The sequence below is a fragment of the Natrix helvetica genome (assembly GCF_964273705.1).
Source record: "Natrix helvetica genome assembly, chromosome: 5".
Classification (NCBI taxonomy): domain Eukaryota; kingdom Metazoa; phylum Chordata; class Lepidosauria; order Squamata; family Natricidae; genus Natrix; species Natrix helvetica.
Genome location: NC_138551.1, coordinates 30,133,338 through 30,149,593, shown reverse-complemented (window position 1 = coordinate 30,149,593; position 16,256 = coordinate 30,133,338). Strand labels below are relative to the sequence as shown.

General features: G+C 37.2%; 1 long non-coding RNA gene across 1 annotated transcript in view; it reads right to left on the bottom strand.

The window, feature by feature from the left end:
- LOC309393469 overlaps positions 1-15,898 on the bottom strand; it is a 31,220-nt gene extending 15,322 nt beyond the window's left edge. Inside the window, exons 1-2 of the long non-coding RNA XR_014175592.1 lie at positions 15,822-15,898; positions 1,625-1,734 (exon numbers count right to left, since the gene is read on the bottom strand). This is a non-coding gene — a long non-coding RNA (uncharacterized lncRNA). The remainder of the gene's footprint in view (positions 1-1,624; positions 1,735-15,821) is intronic.
- Between the last annotated feature and the right edge of the window lie 358 nt (positions 15,899-16,256).

The following is a 16,256-nucleotide window of genomic DNA, read 5'->3' as shown; positions in this document are numbered from 1 at the left end:
GTGTGAAGCCTTGAAGTTGACCAGTCCATGCAATTGAAAATATAATTGCAAGGACTATTTCTATTTCAGTAGCCTATTCCTTGGTAAGGAATTCTCTTCCAAGTGGACACTAGCTTCTCGCTTCCTTTCCTCACATTACGTGTCAACTCTCACACTGATCCTCACAACTAAACCGGGTTCTCAAACTCCACTTCTGCAGCATTTGTTTAGTGACTGATCTTGGCTGCACAAATACAGATAGCCACCAGATGGCTACCAAGAGATACAAACCTACCTAACTCCTTGATGCCAACTAGAGGTTAAATGATCAAACCACAGAGTTACATAGGGAAGTTTTAGAAAAGTTAAAAAGTTAAATTGGTTGATCATAACGTGAGAAAAAAATGCAGCGTATAAAATAATTTATTGTTTTGAACTTCACATGGTTGAGCATATCTTTTAATTAAGGGGCTCATCCACTGCAGAATCTTTTGTAAGTTATATACAAAATGCAGCAACTACACATATTCTGCAACTTTTGTGCACTTGCTTACATCGTTTTCAGATGGATTATTGAGGAAAGATAAATTTCTCTTTTTCCTTTTTCTAAATCCTATACTGGTTCATTTTAGCCGTGGAGAAAGAGTAAACAGGCTTAGGAAGATAAAATGTCATTTCCCTTCTTTGCATTCACAGTCCTGTTTCAGGTCACTGTTTCTTTATAATACAATACAATACAATAGCAGAGTTGGAAGCGACCTTGGAGGTCTTCTAGTCCAACCCCCTGCCTAGGCAGGAAACCCTATACCGTTTCAGACAAATGGCTATCCAACATCTTCTTAAAGACTTCCAGTGTTGGGGCATTCACAACTTCTGGAGGCAAGCTGTTCCACTGATTAATTGTTCTAACTGTCAGGAAATTTCTCCTCAGTTCTAAGTTGATTCTCTCCTTGATTAGTTTCCACCCATTGCTTCTTGTTCTACCCTCAGGTGCCTTGGAGAATAGTTTGACTCCCTCTTCTTTGTGGCAACCCCTGAGATATTGGAACAATGCTATCATGTCTCCCCTAGTCCTTCTTTCTCTTAAGCTAAACATACCCAGTTCCTGCAACCGTTCTTCATATGTTTTAGTCTCTTATATCTAATATCTTTGCTGATATTAACACCAACAAAATGGGAAGCATGATAGACAGAGCATGTGTTGCTCAGCCATTATTAGCAACCTGGCAACAATAACTTTCTGATAATAAAAATGACATAAAAGAATTTAAAAAAAAAAATTCAGAAAGTGTTTTCTTGTTATTTGACAACCGTCTCCTTTATTCCTCAGTTGAAAAAACATTAGACTAAAACAGAAGGGCAAGCAAGTACTTTTGCAAGCAACATAGGTTTTTTTTTTAATTTTTGTTTGCCTATGGCTCACATTTCCCACCTTTTCTTTCATTCCATCATATGGTTTGTTCATATTTGTGTAACGCTGAAATATGAAACTGATAATTAGTATGTTATGTTTTGTTTGCAACTATAGTATGTTATTGTTACTATATATGCTTTAAATAAAGCAGAAAGAGTGGAGAAAGACAAAGTTCTTAATTTATCTATGGCAGCAAGATATGTTGAGTTGGTACTGACATTTGTTCATTACCTGGTAAGTAACCACATTGTGCATACAGCCATTTGATAAGCTGATGACATGCAGCATCCTGTGAACTGCTGAAAACATGAGCGTCTGTCAAATATTCAAGTGAATACACCCTGGAAGAGATCACATTGCATATGTTAATTGAGTATTTGAAAGCAGCTAATTTTACCACTCTCCTGCTATCATGGATTCCTAACAGGATGTGGTTGTGTCTATATAAAATTGTGTTGGCAGGCCATTACTTCTGACTGACTTAATAAGCATTTTGGTGCTCACATGTGCTAGGTGACCTTTTATAAACATTCATTATCTAATTGCCTAGGGGGGGTTATTTCCCCCCTACTTTAAAAAAAAATTCAGAATTCCCCCCCTCCCACTTCAACTAGACTCTAGACTCAAATACACTACTCTGAAGTTTAAGTGGCAATTTCCAGTACTAAGAGTTATCAACAGAGGAAGTGTGTATTTCTTTTTCATCTAACCTTTTCTGGTGTGATTATGTAATCTACAAATTATGCAGTATGATTTGAAGCTGAAGGCAAGCCAAACATTCCTGTACTGCAGAGGTCATGATGAAACTGCTTATAAGATAAATTAGTCATAATGTACTTTACAGATAACATTGCAAAGCTGCGTATGTGTGAATAACTGCCAGTTCAAACATAGGCTATTGTCTGATATGCATATCCTTCCTCTTAGTCCATTGCTGAGTTACACTTTTATTAGCACCAACCTAAATGCTACCAAAAGGTATACAAGATATTCACCAAGCCAGATGTTACAAAAACCATGGTTGCCTTTTGTTAACTTCCCCTTTGGGTGCATCTATAGATGAGCAGATGTTTGTGTTTTAATTTAATCCTAGCTCAGACAATCCTTATTTGCCTGAGCTAGGATTACAAATTCCAGAATTCCAAAGAGTGGACCCAAAATAGTTTGAAAACTATATAAAAGCTAATAAAAGTGATCCTGGCTGTTTTGCAATCAAGATTATGTGAATTACACCAGACTGCCCCTATGCTGGTGGACAATGAGAACTGCAGTGCAAATAGTTCTATTTTCATCTTCTGGTACAAATATGCCTTGGACCTGGAACCAAACAAATGGAATTATCCCATATTAACTGTTTTACAAATTAGGCAAAAACCAGAATTGTACAATCCAATTCTGTTCCTTCTTTTCAGGTCTACAATAAGACACTTGTAATACCAGGGATGACCATGGGGTGGCAGTAAACAAAAGTCAGGATAGCAATGAAGACTGCAACTGAAGCTCCACCATCTTATTTTATCTCTGCCTTAGAGACAATCCCTGATTCGTATTAATGTTTCTAAAAATACTCCCTTAGGACTCTTCAAGCTCCCTTCTACTTTTAAAAATGCATTATTTCAGTTTTATCACCTAAAAGAAACTTGACATGTTTTAAAGCAAAACACTCGTCTCTGGAATATTTCCATATCCAAGAATGCCCTTAGATTTCTCATAGGTTCCATAGTAAGGTGACCAACTTTTTTACAATGAAAAGGAGGACAAAACACGTTCTATTGTCCAAAATGCTAAGGTGACCAACTTTTTTACAATGAAAAGGAGGACAAATAAATTGGAAAAAATATATCGTAAATAAAAGAAATATTTTATTCATTGCAACAATAATACACTAAAATATGATATATGCATAATAAAAACATTTGCAACATTTTATATTGTAATTATGCTTACATGCCTGTTAATTATTATTTAAATGAGTACTTTTCCATTGAATTAATATTTTTTGTCAATGTATCATCTTCTAACAATATATTGGAAATATCTGAACAAGAAATATCCTTCATATTGAATTTTACGGCAAATGCTGCAGCTAGAGTATCAACATTCAATCTCGATTTCTCACTTGTCGAAAAATCATTGGCAATTGAAAAAAACTCTTTCAACTGCTGCATTCGTTCCAGGGCAGCACAACGTAAATTGAACAAGTATAAATAAATGTTCACATGGAATATGTTCATTTTTGAAATGGCTGAAAATATCCACCCATCTTTTATCAATTTCAACATGTTGATTTTCCCATTGTATTAATTTTTCAGAATTTAAATATACATTACAATACAATACAATACAATAGTAGAGTTGGAAGGGACCTTGGAGGTCTTCTAGTCCAACCCCCTGCCTAGGCAGGAAACCCTATACCGTTCCAGACAAATGGCTATCCAACATCTTCTTAAAGACTTCCAGTGTTGGGGCATTCACAACTTCTGGAGGAAACTTCTGTTCCACTGATTAATTGTTCTAACTGTCAGGAAGTTTCTCCTCAGTTCTAAGTTGATTCTCTCCTTGATTAGTTTCCACCCATTGCTTCTTGTTCTGTCCTCAGGTGCCTTGGAGAATAGATTGACTCCCTCTTCTTTGGGGCAACCGCTGAGATATTGGAATACTGCTATCATGTCTCCCCTAGTCCTTCTTTCTCTTAAGCTAGACATACCTAGTTCCTGAAATTAGAAGACATTCAGTCTTCTAATTTCTTCAAAGAGACAATTGTTGTCTATTTTAATGTCTAGCATTTCTTTAGATAAAAATTCAACACAAGATTCAATATCTGTTCAATATACTTGCGAAGAAGTAAAAAAAAACACCATTAAAAACTGTTTAATAAATTACGTCACATAACGCACAACAGATTAGCCTTCAAATATCAAAAAGGAGGACATGTAGGAGGACACTTTTTGAGGGAGGACAGAACTTACAAAAGAAGGACTGTCCTCCCGAAAGGAGGACGGTTGGTCACCTTATCCATAGACAATGTACTTTTTGAGTGCAAAAAAGGATGAGTGGGAACAATTAATTTGTAATTGGGGCTGCCTCCTCTCGCACCCTTCCAAAAAGAGAAACTAGCTATTGATAGTGAGTATCTTAGAGGCTCATGAAGGCGAGCAACCTCACGATTTTGCCATGAGGCAAATTGTTCTTATGACTGGCTGTATTCTTTGTGTATTCACCCTCTGTGAATATGCTATCCCTCCTAGGTAAGCCTATTCCTTTGAATTCCTAAGACATGTTAGCAAAACGTCAGAAGTGTCCATTAGCCTCCAAAAAGAATGAGTAGGTCTGATTTAACTTAATTCAAGCTTCCTCTGAAATCCCGAGAGGCTGAAATCACTTTCTGTTTTTGAGACATCTGTTTGTACCATTTTTTTTAAAAAAAACCTCACCTTAAATGTTAGACCATTCCTTAAGAGCAAGAATGAATAGCAAAAGAAAATAAGAAAACGAACACAGACAAGCACCCTAGGCAATGCTCTACTGCGTCCCCTTTTCAATTTGGTTGCCATTTGCAGATTTTGGAGATTCTTCCATTAACCAATTCAAGTTTTATTTGACCCACTTATATACGCGTATTTGTATGCATGCATGCATACCTCTTAGAAGCTGCATTCCAAAACAGGGCAGGGTCAACTTAAAAAAAAAGTAATTGAATTAAATAATTGAATCATTACTTAAAATTAATTGCTTACAAAATAAGGTACCCTATTTAAAAATATGATACCATCTATATATTTCAATCATCCTGTGTCTGCAGACATGTTCTCAGACACAAAAAGATGTGGGTATACACACACGCATTCCCTTTCCTCTTTCTAGCGAAAACTTCAAAAAGTGAAATGAAGGAAATAAACAGAACGAAGATGGGGTAAGAAGAATAGGCAAGTTCACTAGAAAATGAAGGAAAGGGATGGAAAAATTTATGATATTAAAATTGGAGAGAGATGAAGTCACAGGAAGTGGTAACTGAGTCGAGAAATGAAAAAAAAAAGGAAGCCTGGTTTAAGTGTTACAAAAAGGGTTAAATTGACTCGGCAACAGGCCTTTTGAAGTGGTAACTAATTTTCCAAGGCATCCATTCTTTGCAACCAGAAGGTCTGCAGTCGTTTTGCAATTCTTTTGTTTTGTTTTCAGCAGCATTTTATTGCTAACATATTCATGTATAATTGTTGGGGCAGGAATGGGAGTAATTATCTTCTTATCTGGTAAATCTAGTAATAAAATTAAAAACAAAATAACGTATTATAAAGTGTGTTCCAGTTAATTTTTTAGAAATATCCTCTCCATTACTCAGCTCATAGATCAGGGGTGTCGAACTTGATTTCATTGAGGGCCGCATCAGGGTTGTGTTTGACCTGGGGGGGGAGGCATGGCCAGGGGCATGGCCAGCTTGACATCACTCGTGTCGGGGCGCCTTTGGTGGCCTGAGCACTCTGCCAGCAAAAACAGGCTCCCGAGCTCCATTTTTGGCAGCAACCTTCTGCCAGCCATGCCGAGGACAGTCAAGATCAAGGGTGTCCAACCTTAGCAATTTCAATTCCCAGAATTCCCCAGGCAGAACTCTGGGTAACTGAAGTCCACACATCTTAAAATTGCCAATTTTCACAAACACTAATCTACAGCAATGAGATTTTAAAATATACTGTGTTGGTTGTATTGCTTAACTCATTCAGTTTTGGTGAGTCTATTTGCAAAATTATTAAGCAAGCTTGGTTTGAGCTTCCCAGAAGCACCTGTTTGTCTACTTCATGAAATAAGATGTTAAATTAGACGGTTCCTTAGCTTGATTAAGCAAAACCTTTATTGTGTGTCTCCAAACAAACCAGTTTTCCATACTATCTATTGGACAGTCTGTTTGATTTCAAGGCTTGCTTTGCCTTAACTCACCACAGCATAAGTTTTCTGACAATTTTTACTTCTAACATAACCTCAAAAGTATCAGTGTCTATACAAATCCTTTTAAATCTTCTCTGTGTGTAGTTATTCACAAAAGAAATGGTATGACACCCTCTCTCATTCAGTGACTAGGTGAATCATTAAGAAAATAACACTCTCTTATCTGATTCTTGCCATGTATGCTCAGATTTGTATTTGCTTTTCCTAACTTAAGATCTATGCTGGAGGAGGGGTTACTTCCTTTATATATCCTTTGTTACAGCACACAGTGGAAAACAAGCGGAATTTCTTGTGACTGAATCATTAAAAAAAGCTCTATGGAATCTGATTCTATGAAAGGACTTGCCAAATATTGAGCAAAATCAAGAGAAAATACACAGGACACGCTACTGAGGAAGCAGCAGTAAGAAAATATATATTGACTTGGTACTATATGCAGGAATTCTGCAAAACTAGCTCCTTTCTCTCCTAAGAATAAATTCAAAGATTTTAATATTCCAAATCCAATACTTTTGCCCAAAATGTGTTTGTATAGAAACAAAAAAGTTAAACTATTAGGAAATTGATTAACATAAATAATAAATGTAAACCAATTTGAATAAAAGAGCCTTCCATTTAATATGGCTGAAAGAGTATTTTCTCAACACATGGAAGCACATGTGAAATTTCTGTTTTTGAAGCAAAGTGGCTGTTAATGCACATGCCTCTGCAATCTGTAAACACCTGGGAGCAGCTATATAAGTTTTGCAGGTAGTGTGGCTTATACAGGTGTTTTCATGTGAGGTTGTGTGTGTAACAAAGTGATGACAGCAATGTCACACCATCGTAACAAAAAATCCACATTTTAAAATGTGTGTTATAAGTTCACTTAAGCAAACAAAAGGTTGGAAAGCTTGCTCTGGACATTTTGACAAAAGTTTCAAGTCCTTTGGACAGCTCTGGTGGCTACTTTAGCAACTCAAAAACACCAGTTCAAACGCAGTGCTGCATGTGTCTAAAGACTCCATTTGAAGACTTCACACAGCTTTTTTTTCACCAAAACCCATCAGCCAACACAATTTCTCACGTGTTTAAGTCTAAAATAAGATTTACATTAGTTTTTCAGAATGTTATGGTGACAAAACCAGGAGTAGTTTCATTGCATCCTTCTGTAGTCAAAGGGGGAAACAGAACTACTATGGAACTAGATAACATTTGTAAAGCAGAAAGAACAGAAATATGCCACTTAGAACTATAAAAGTGTATGAGAGAGGAGCTTGGACAATTACGTCTACTCACTTTGTTTTGGGGCCAGAAATAACCGCCCTCCCAATAGTTGTTGGAAAGCTGCCCAATCATGTCCGAAAAAGCTAGTGACAATTACTAGAAAACTACTAGAAATACATGGAGGATGGAAACCACAAAGAACTATGTCTTAAAGCACAGTGCTCTTTTCCTCAGCCAGGACAGATTGGACAAACATTTGTCAGTTCAAATGTAGTGAAGAGTTTCCTACCTGAGTAGGGGGCTGGATTAAAAGACCTTCAAAATCCTTTCCAACTCTGTTGTTCTGTTCTGTTCTGAACCATATCTGACCTTTGAATGGAGTCCAACCCCCCCCCCAAAAAAAACCTGATTGCCTTTCCTTTTAACCAAAGGTGGTCAAAGTGGAATTGTCAGGGATTGAATTACAATTGTGCGATCACAACCACTATTTTTATTTATTTTTAATCCTCTGCCTCTACAGCTGATTGTGACTGAAACTTAGTTAAGATTAAATATAATCTATCTGATTGGTTTCATGCATGCAATAATTTTTGTCTTCCATCACATTGAAAAACACAGATTGGCTAAAAACTTTGCTAGGTGCGTGGAGGATTACATTTAAGGCTTGGGGGGAATTCTGGTAGCCCTGGGAGTTGAAGCCAGGAACCACTGCTTTAAATCCACCCACAGTGTATCAGGCTGGAAGTTGTCCAATTTATTTCCAATCATAAAGACACTTTTGCTCTAGCATCCACAATGATTTAATTATGTCATCTGGTTATTATCTTAGACTGAAACATACTGAATCAGGACCATTGATCAGTTTATTTATTCAGTATTTCCTTTGACCAGCAGCAGATCTCCAAATCGCAATTGGAAAAACTTTTCACTGGAATCAATCAAATTTAGTTCTCAAAGTAACAGAAGTAAGTTTACACTATTCAGTTCCAAGTACAGAAGACCAATAAATTCTTGTGAGCATAATGATAAAAAATAATACAACTCAGCAATTGATTCACAATGAGATAATCCAGTTGTAGTTGGAGAATTTGGGACTAATGTTTATGAACTACTACCTGCTTTTGCAGCAAATAGCTGTAGTTTTTACCCAGTGTGATTTATTCTTTTTTCACAGATCTGAAAACACATTCTGATTTTTTTCTGACACACATTGCTCTGCTCCTAATACAGTTGCAAGTTCCTTACATAAAGCATCAAGACAGAATGTATTTCCTGCCTTAGGTTTCAATTCATTTGAAACTGACTAATCTTACTGCTTTGTTGCATTGTCAGCTAAGAAAGCCTCTTTAAATGATGCTAGTAGCAAAACTGTCAAACACAAAACTTGTAGACTTCCTGCTTGCATTGTGGCATTCGGATGGCAGAATCAGCAAAGCAAGTATGTAGTTAAAATGTTCTTGCATCTTCTCTCACAGTCTCCAAACTCTCAAGGCCAATCTTTATAACAGATCTCTCTCTTTTAAAAACAGTTTGAGAGTGCAATTTTAAATAAAACTTAGTTAGGGCCCCATGTACAGACAATTTCTGTTTGACTACCAGGCTCCATTTACATTATATACTGTACATTATTTTAATGTGCATTTTTTTTCAACCAAATAAGAATCTGTCACAATATAAAGCAAGATGGCAGCTGCAGCAGCAACTTCATTTCAAAGAAAGCTATTGAAACTTACATGAACCTCAAAAGACAGATGACGGATAGCTATAATTTTATATAGATGTATCTAAAGCTTTAAGGGACGTGGTGGCTCGGTGGCTAAGATGCTGAGATTGTCGATCAGAAAGATTGGCAGTTTGGCAGTTCGAATCCCTATTGCTGCGTAACAGAGTGAGCTCCCATTACTTGTCCCAGCTTCTGCCAACCTCGCAGTTCGAAAGCACGTAAAAAATGCAAGTAGAAAATAGGGACCACCTTTGGTGGGAAGGTAACAGTGCTCTGTGCGCCTTCAGCGTTTAGTCATGCTGGCCACATGACTATGGAGACGTCTTCGGACAGCGCTGGCTCTTCGGCTTTGAAACTGAGATGAGCACCGGCCCCTAGAATCAGAAACAACTAGAACATATGTGCGAGTGGAACCTTTATCTTTAAAGCTATTTAGGAAAAAAAACCTAACACATGCTAAGGTCATAAGGAATATCTTCAGGTATTAGAAGTTATAGAGGGAATAATCTCATTAGTTGGTCTTCTGGTAAATCAGTGGGCCCTTTTTTTATTAAAAAAAAGGCGTTAACAAATGTTAGCCCCAGCCTAGTTAATATTTTTTGAATGGGCAAAGCATGAATTTGTTTAAACCCCTATAACAATCACCTCAATGTTCCAAATGTATGTTGTGATTTGAATGGGTTGAAGGACCCAAACTTCTTCTCCTTTTTTATTCTTCCTCTTCATAACTCTCACAGTCTTTTTTTTCCCATTAAAAAATAAAACGTTTGAAATGGGGTTTGGGGTAGGAGGAAGGGAAAGAATTTCAAGTCAGGACAGTCTTCTGGATGAAGCAGTAAATAATAGATGCCTTAGAGTCTCAGCTCTCCTAGAAGTTTCTTCTGAAAACTCCCATAATTCTCTTTTTTTGAAGAACAGAGATCAGTGGCCTATTTATGCCCTTTCCCTCAACAGAGGTAAAATATATTCCAATAGAAGAAAATATCTCCAACCTCCCACAAGAGTATTCAACCTTCCACAAGAGGAGCTGTGTAAGAACGTTATTGAGATGAACTGCAACAACCCACACACACCAGAAAAAAAGGGAAACAGACTATCTATACCACATCTTCCAACAAAATGGAAAACCATACAACAAACAGCCATGCAATCAAAAAGTATCTGATCACTCAACTCACTATAGTCAACCAACATAGCTATGTTGCCATACATCAGAAACAACTCAGAAACAATCAACAGACTACAGTATTAAAACCATACAATATCACTATAGCTTTGAAACCAACCAAAGCCCTCCATAATATCTTAAGAGATCCAAAACCAGTAGCCCAAGGGGGAAAAAAACAGAAGGCAAAGCTAAATCCCAAAATGCTAGGGAGCTCCTGGAATCTTAGTAATCAGATAAATCAGTCATCAGTAAACTCATAGAAATAAACCACAATTACACAACGTTCAAAAGAAAGAATAAAAAAGTTAAGAAAGAAGCAAAAAGATATGACCAATCTTCTTCAGCAGCCAACACCCAGATAAACAGGGATTAACAGCAGGCAAACAATCAAGCAGGAAGCACACAAGATACTACTAAGGAGAAAGCTACGCCCCACTAACAAGCTACTGTGTATAAAGAGGGAACAAACTCCACGCTCATAAATACTGATGATGTTACCAAGTTGGGTAATGAAATATCTGCAAGCAAACAACCAAGCTAAGAGAGCATCAAATACTCCATAGTATAATACATATATTATTCTTCTACCCATAAAACCATAGTATTAATGTTGAAGTCAGATGCCAGAATTGTAGGAAATTGTTTCATTCCACATTGAAGGATGCACAATTTATTGGTGTACTCATTAAAGTACTATGTTGTTCAAGTCTCAAGACAAAAATTTGAGTTTATATTGGGTGACTTCATCTGGAAGTGTCTATTTTAGCCCTATTTTGAATATATCCATAAAGGCCTTGTGTATGTTTCAAGATTTGTTCCAAGGTTGCTTTGGTGTTCTGTTTATTCCAAGTGATTGTAAATTATCTCAATAATAATGGTGGAATATTTTCTATTGAAAGATTATACAGGCTTTAAAAATCACGGTTTTATTATTAGAACCTAATAACATTTAAAATAAAATATAACTTGTTGACTTGCTCTGAAAATTACTGCAAAATAGACTGTTTATGTTGATCCAAATCTACTAATGGCTTCACCTCACCTATTTATGGCAGCTTAAGTATGATGTCTAGGTGACTGTGGTAAATTATAATGGCTAGCAGGAAATGGGAAAATAAGAAAGAATGATACCCTACTACCTTATGCTGCAAATTGACTCATCAGGAAAAAAGACCCATAGCAGTGTAATTTCCTTAAATGACCAATAATGAAGGTAGCTATGAAAGACAGCCAGAAGTCTGTAAGTTCTAGTCCTCCCTTGGCCACGAAAACTGGCTGGGTGACTTTGGGCCAGACATTTCAGCACATGACATAGGCAAATTTCTGTCACAATCAATGGATCACTTGGTTGATTTAAAAAAAAAAGCATGGATCCTGCATTTGCCAGAAAATGTTAGAAAAGGAAAAGAAATGAGTAGTAGTTTTTCAGGTGATTGGTTCAGACTTCCTGCCACAGATAGAAGTTAAAGACCCATGTGTGGAAAACATGGAAAGAACCACAGAAAAAGTTTTGAGATGAACTTTTTCAATATCCCAATATTAGATACTGTTATTGTCAGATAAGAACTGGAGCATGCACAATAAATCTCAACACAGCTAGCAAACCAATTAATGCAGTGACAGTTATTACATAAGAAAATTCAAAATAATATCAAATAAAACTTTTTAAAACTCAGCACCATCTCCAGGATTTGAACAGGTGGGGATGTTCAGATATGCAAACATTGGCAAAGTTTCTGATCTTCTTGAACTCTCTGAGCAATTTGTTAAAATTAGGACAGTGACCCTCTCTGTTGGCTTTGAGGACAAAACAGCAACCTCTGCAATGGTTTTTTGAAATAAATGTTTTTTTTAAAAAAAATACCTACATTTTTATCCACATTTTTACTTTTTTTTTTAAATTCGTAGGAGTGAATTATACTATATTGCCTGCAGTCAGTGACAGGAGCTCACCTACCAGACAGCAGAATTCAGGTCTTGAACGTGGCTTTGCTAGCCTCCAACTCAGCATCGAAATCATGTAACCCAGATGGGGATATGAAAGGAGCCCCCACAGGCATCCCCTGGGAAACAGTGATATCAAACGGCTAATCCTTTTAATCCAGAAGTGCCTTAATGGGTGCCTCCTACTGTACAGAGGCTGAACCAGTAGTGGTATGCCAGCCTGGGTTGCAGAACCGGCAATGACCCAGACTGACCACACCCCTGAGCCAGTTCCCGGTTGCCACTGTTGTTATCTTTTTTGGAGTTCTGTGCATGTGCAGAACAATTTCCATTGAACTGCACATGCATGCACAGCTTGCAAAGTGCACACACGAGCAAACCAGCAGTAATGCTGGGTAGAACCCACTCCTGCTCCTACATGAATGGGATGGGGACCATACTACTTGTTACAAAAATAAAACGAAGATTCATTAGAACTGTGAGACAAGCTAATATTGATGATCATATAGTTTTAAAGAAAAAGGATACAGGTGAAAGAATTCTAACAAAACCAAAATGGTAGAGAAACACAGTCTTTGCTCTGGTGAAAGAAAGGCTTGGGAACAATTCTATGGATTGCCTAAGATAGAAATAGAACACAGCAATGTAAAATAGCAGGAAGAGACTGAGTAAATTATGGTTTAGGAATGAGAACCAGGGCAGTATTTGGAGTGCATGTGATCAAATTGGTATTGCCAGACCATTCCTTTCCAGTGACACTAATTAATGAAGAAAGAGACTGCACATTATAACAGTCTAGAGACGAGATCCTGATGAAATTCCTGCTGTGCAGAAGCAAAAGGAAAATGGTGGGAATGGTATGGTAGGAGAGGCAATCTGAAATTGAATCTGCTTTCCACAGTAAGATTCTTATCCAGAAGGAATTTCTTCAAAACCATTTTTATCATTATTGCCATGTTTGAAGCTGGACATCAAAGGTATTTTTCTGATACAGAAGGAGGAATATTATTTCCCATTTAGCTCTTTGAGGAGCTTCTAATCTCAGGAACCGAAAGGAGATTTGTTGGAGGTGGGATTCCATGTCCACAGGACTGAGAATCCTCTTTCACCTGAGAAAGAAATTAGTTCAGTTAAAGAATTTCCCTCTTGTTTCCTCCAATGGAAGGAAGGCAACAAGAAGCAGCAGAGATCTCTAAACATCTATCCACCTTCACTTGTGGTTTGGTTGGACTTTCAAATAAATCAGGGTGTTTCCACAGGAGGATACTGAATGAGTCTGGAAGCATTTCAAAGTAGCTGCTCAGAGTTGCCTCGAAATGCAGATAAAATAAATTTGAAATGAAAAGTAATTCTACTGGAGGGAATTACTGTTTCTTTCTTCCTTTTGACTCCAGAACTTTGACAATTTTACCACATTTTTGGAGCAACCCCGATAAAATGAGCCAGCAAAAAAAAAAAAAGATAAATGTTTCATTACTTTTTTTCCCCACCTGCCTGAACAGTCTACATGCAAAGTGCCAAGTTGTAGGACCATGGCAACCCAGTGTGTAAATTGTGCAACACACAAGAGCATCAGATGGAGAGGTGCATGGCCCCATTATGCAGAAGGAAACCATCCAAGAAAGAAGGAGAAAACAGTATTTTGAATGTTGAAAACAATGAGGAGAGGAAACTAAGTGGAATTCTCTATAAGGGAGCTTTGCATGCTAACATTTGCCCTGCTGGGTTTGGGGGTTTTCTTTTCTTTCTTCTTTTTTGGTGAGAGTGAGAAGAATCATCTTGCTGCAGCAATTCATGTAATGATCTGGGCTCCTTTTGCTCAGCACTTCAAGTCCGTGGAAGTAAAGACAACTGCAGACCACCTACAATTGGCTTCCGTGGATTTGTAACAGCATAAAGTGTCTCCAAAGAGCTCCATCAGTGAAAACATTTAGCATTGCTTTGCCCATAACTTTTTTTTCCTTCAGTTACAGAGTCATCTTCTTTAATTCGCCTCTAAGCAGAACTGACCAGGCCAGAGAAACTGCAAAGTTGGTGTACATGTAATTGCCTCAGTCAAACAAACAGCTGTGCAACAAGCATGGGCTACATTCCTGAGTCAAATAACAGAGTAAATATGAAATCAGTGTTGTTCCAACATGCATGTTTCACAAGCATCTTGGTTAATTATGATGAAACATTGAATGCAGTTCCTCCTGGTCAGGAAAATGAAAAAGAAAGGGAATGAAACACTGTTATTTTAAATCATTTAGCCCAGGTATATTTTATATATAGCATGATATTAAGAGGTAATTTACCCATTGCCACAACAAATGCTTTGTCGTCAAAGAAGATACTGTACATCACTTTGTATCAAGCCTGTGTACACTTACAGTAAGAATGCAACTTCTAACCAATCTCTACAGTTTAGTACAAATTTAATATAATTCACACTATGAAGGGATATGGTGGTCGGCCTGCTTTTTCTATTTCCTTATTTATGCTTACTGGTAATGGGCCATTTCAGGGCTCTTGCTCTCCATCCTTACTTTGCAGTTAGGCAAAGAAACAATCGAGACTTACTTGAATTACTTTCAAATAGAATTTTGGGTTTTGTAGTTTGGGGACATAATCATTTTAGCAGGAGGCGATGTTCAGTAGGTATCAAAATGATCAATACATTACATTACTGGAAACTATCAGTTGCTTTCAGAAAACTAAATGAGATTCTCGGTTAATTCCTCCTACATGACAATTATCAGTAATGGGTACTACTTGATACGTAGCCTTTACTAAGTCTATTGTCCATAATGTAGCCCAAAGTAGATTAAGCTGTATGGCTGGGAAACTATGACTTGAATTTATGGTAAAGTTATGAAAAATTGTATAAAAGTGTGTGTCTCGCTTCCACTATTGAAGTTAATCATGTGCTGCATTTTAAAGCCAGTTAATGAACTGGGCCTTTATTGCTCCTTTAAGAACAATTCAAATTCTCCTCCCGAACAAAATTGGTCAGATGTACACCCAAGCAAACAGCGACTAGGTCAAATTGTACACTGTGTCCTCCGCAAGTTTCAACAAACTTGAAAGACAAGGAATTGTTTTCCTAAGCAACCTAATTTGAGACTTTAGAAATAGAAATAGAGAGAGAGAGAGAGAGAGAGAGAGAGAGAGAGAGAGAGAGAGAGAGAGAGAGAGAGAGAGAGAGAGAGAGAGAGAGAGATGTGAGTGCATGATGGTGCTAGGGCAATATTGATGGAAGTTAAAACAGATTATCCAAACTTGTAGTTTAAATAGGCAGACTCCATATTTAGATGCTTTTCCAAATAAAATATGAACTTAAGGAACTATTTAACAAATACCAGGACTGGAGGGGAATCATGAGCACACTTGTCCAATATTTTTATACTCTCAGTTTTACCAGAAAACAGAATGACATGGACATCTGGCAGGAATGTTTCACTTACCTTCAGCTATTAGTAGCTTGACAACTGCTATACAAAAACTGTATTTGAGTTACACATTTAGAGCTGGAATCTTCAGGCTGAAGGAGGGAAACACACACACACACAGAGAAAGAGAGAAAGAGAGAGAACACACATACTTGTATAGAAGTTCATGGTGCACCACAGTAGTTTTTATACAAAAGCGTTCAAACTTATCCCATTATCTGCCACTACCATTTGTACCAGAGTATTTTACTTCGGACAACTAAGCTTCCATAAAAAACTAATAAAACTGAACTTTCATGTAATATGTCTGTAAAATATTCCTTAGGAAATTTGCAGTTTCCATTGACAGTTTCAGAATTAAGAAAGGAGCAATAGTTTAGAGAGTGGGCATCTCATCACTTTTTTCTTTTTCCTTAGTTTTCTTAGTTTAAAATCTCCCTAGGAATTGCT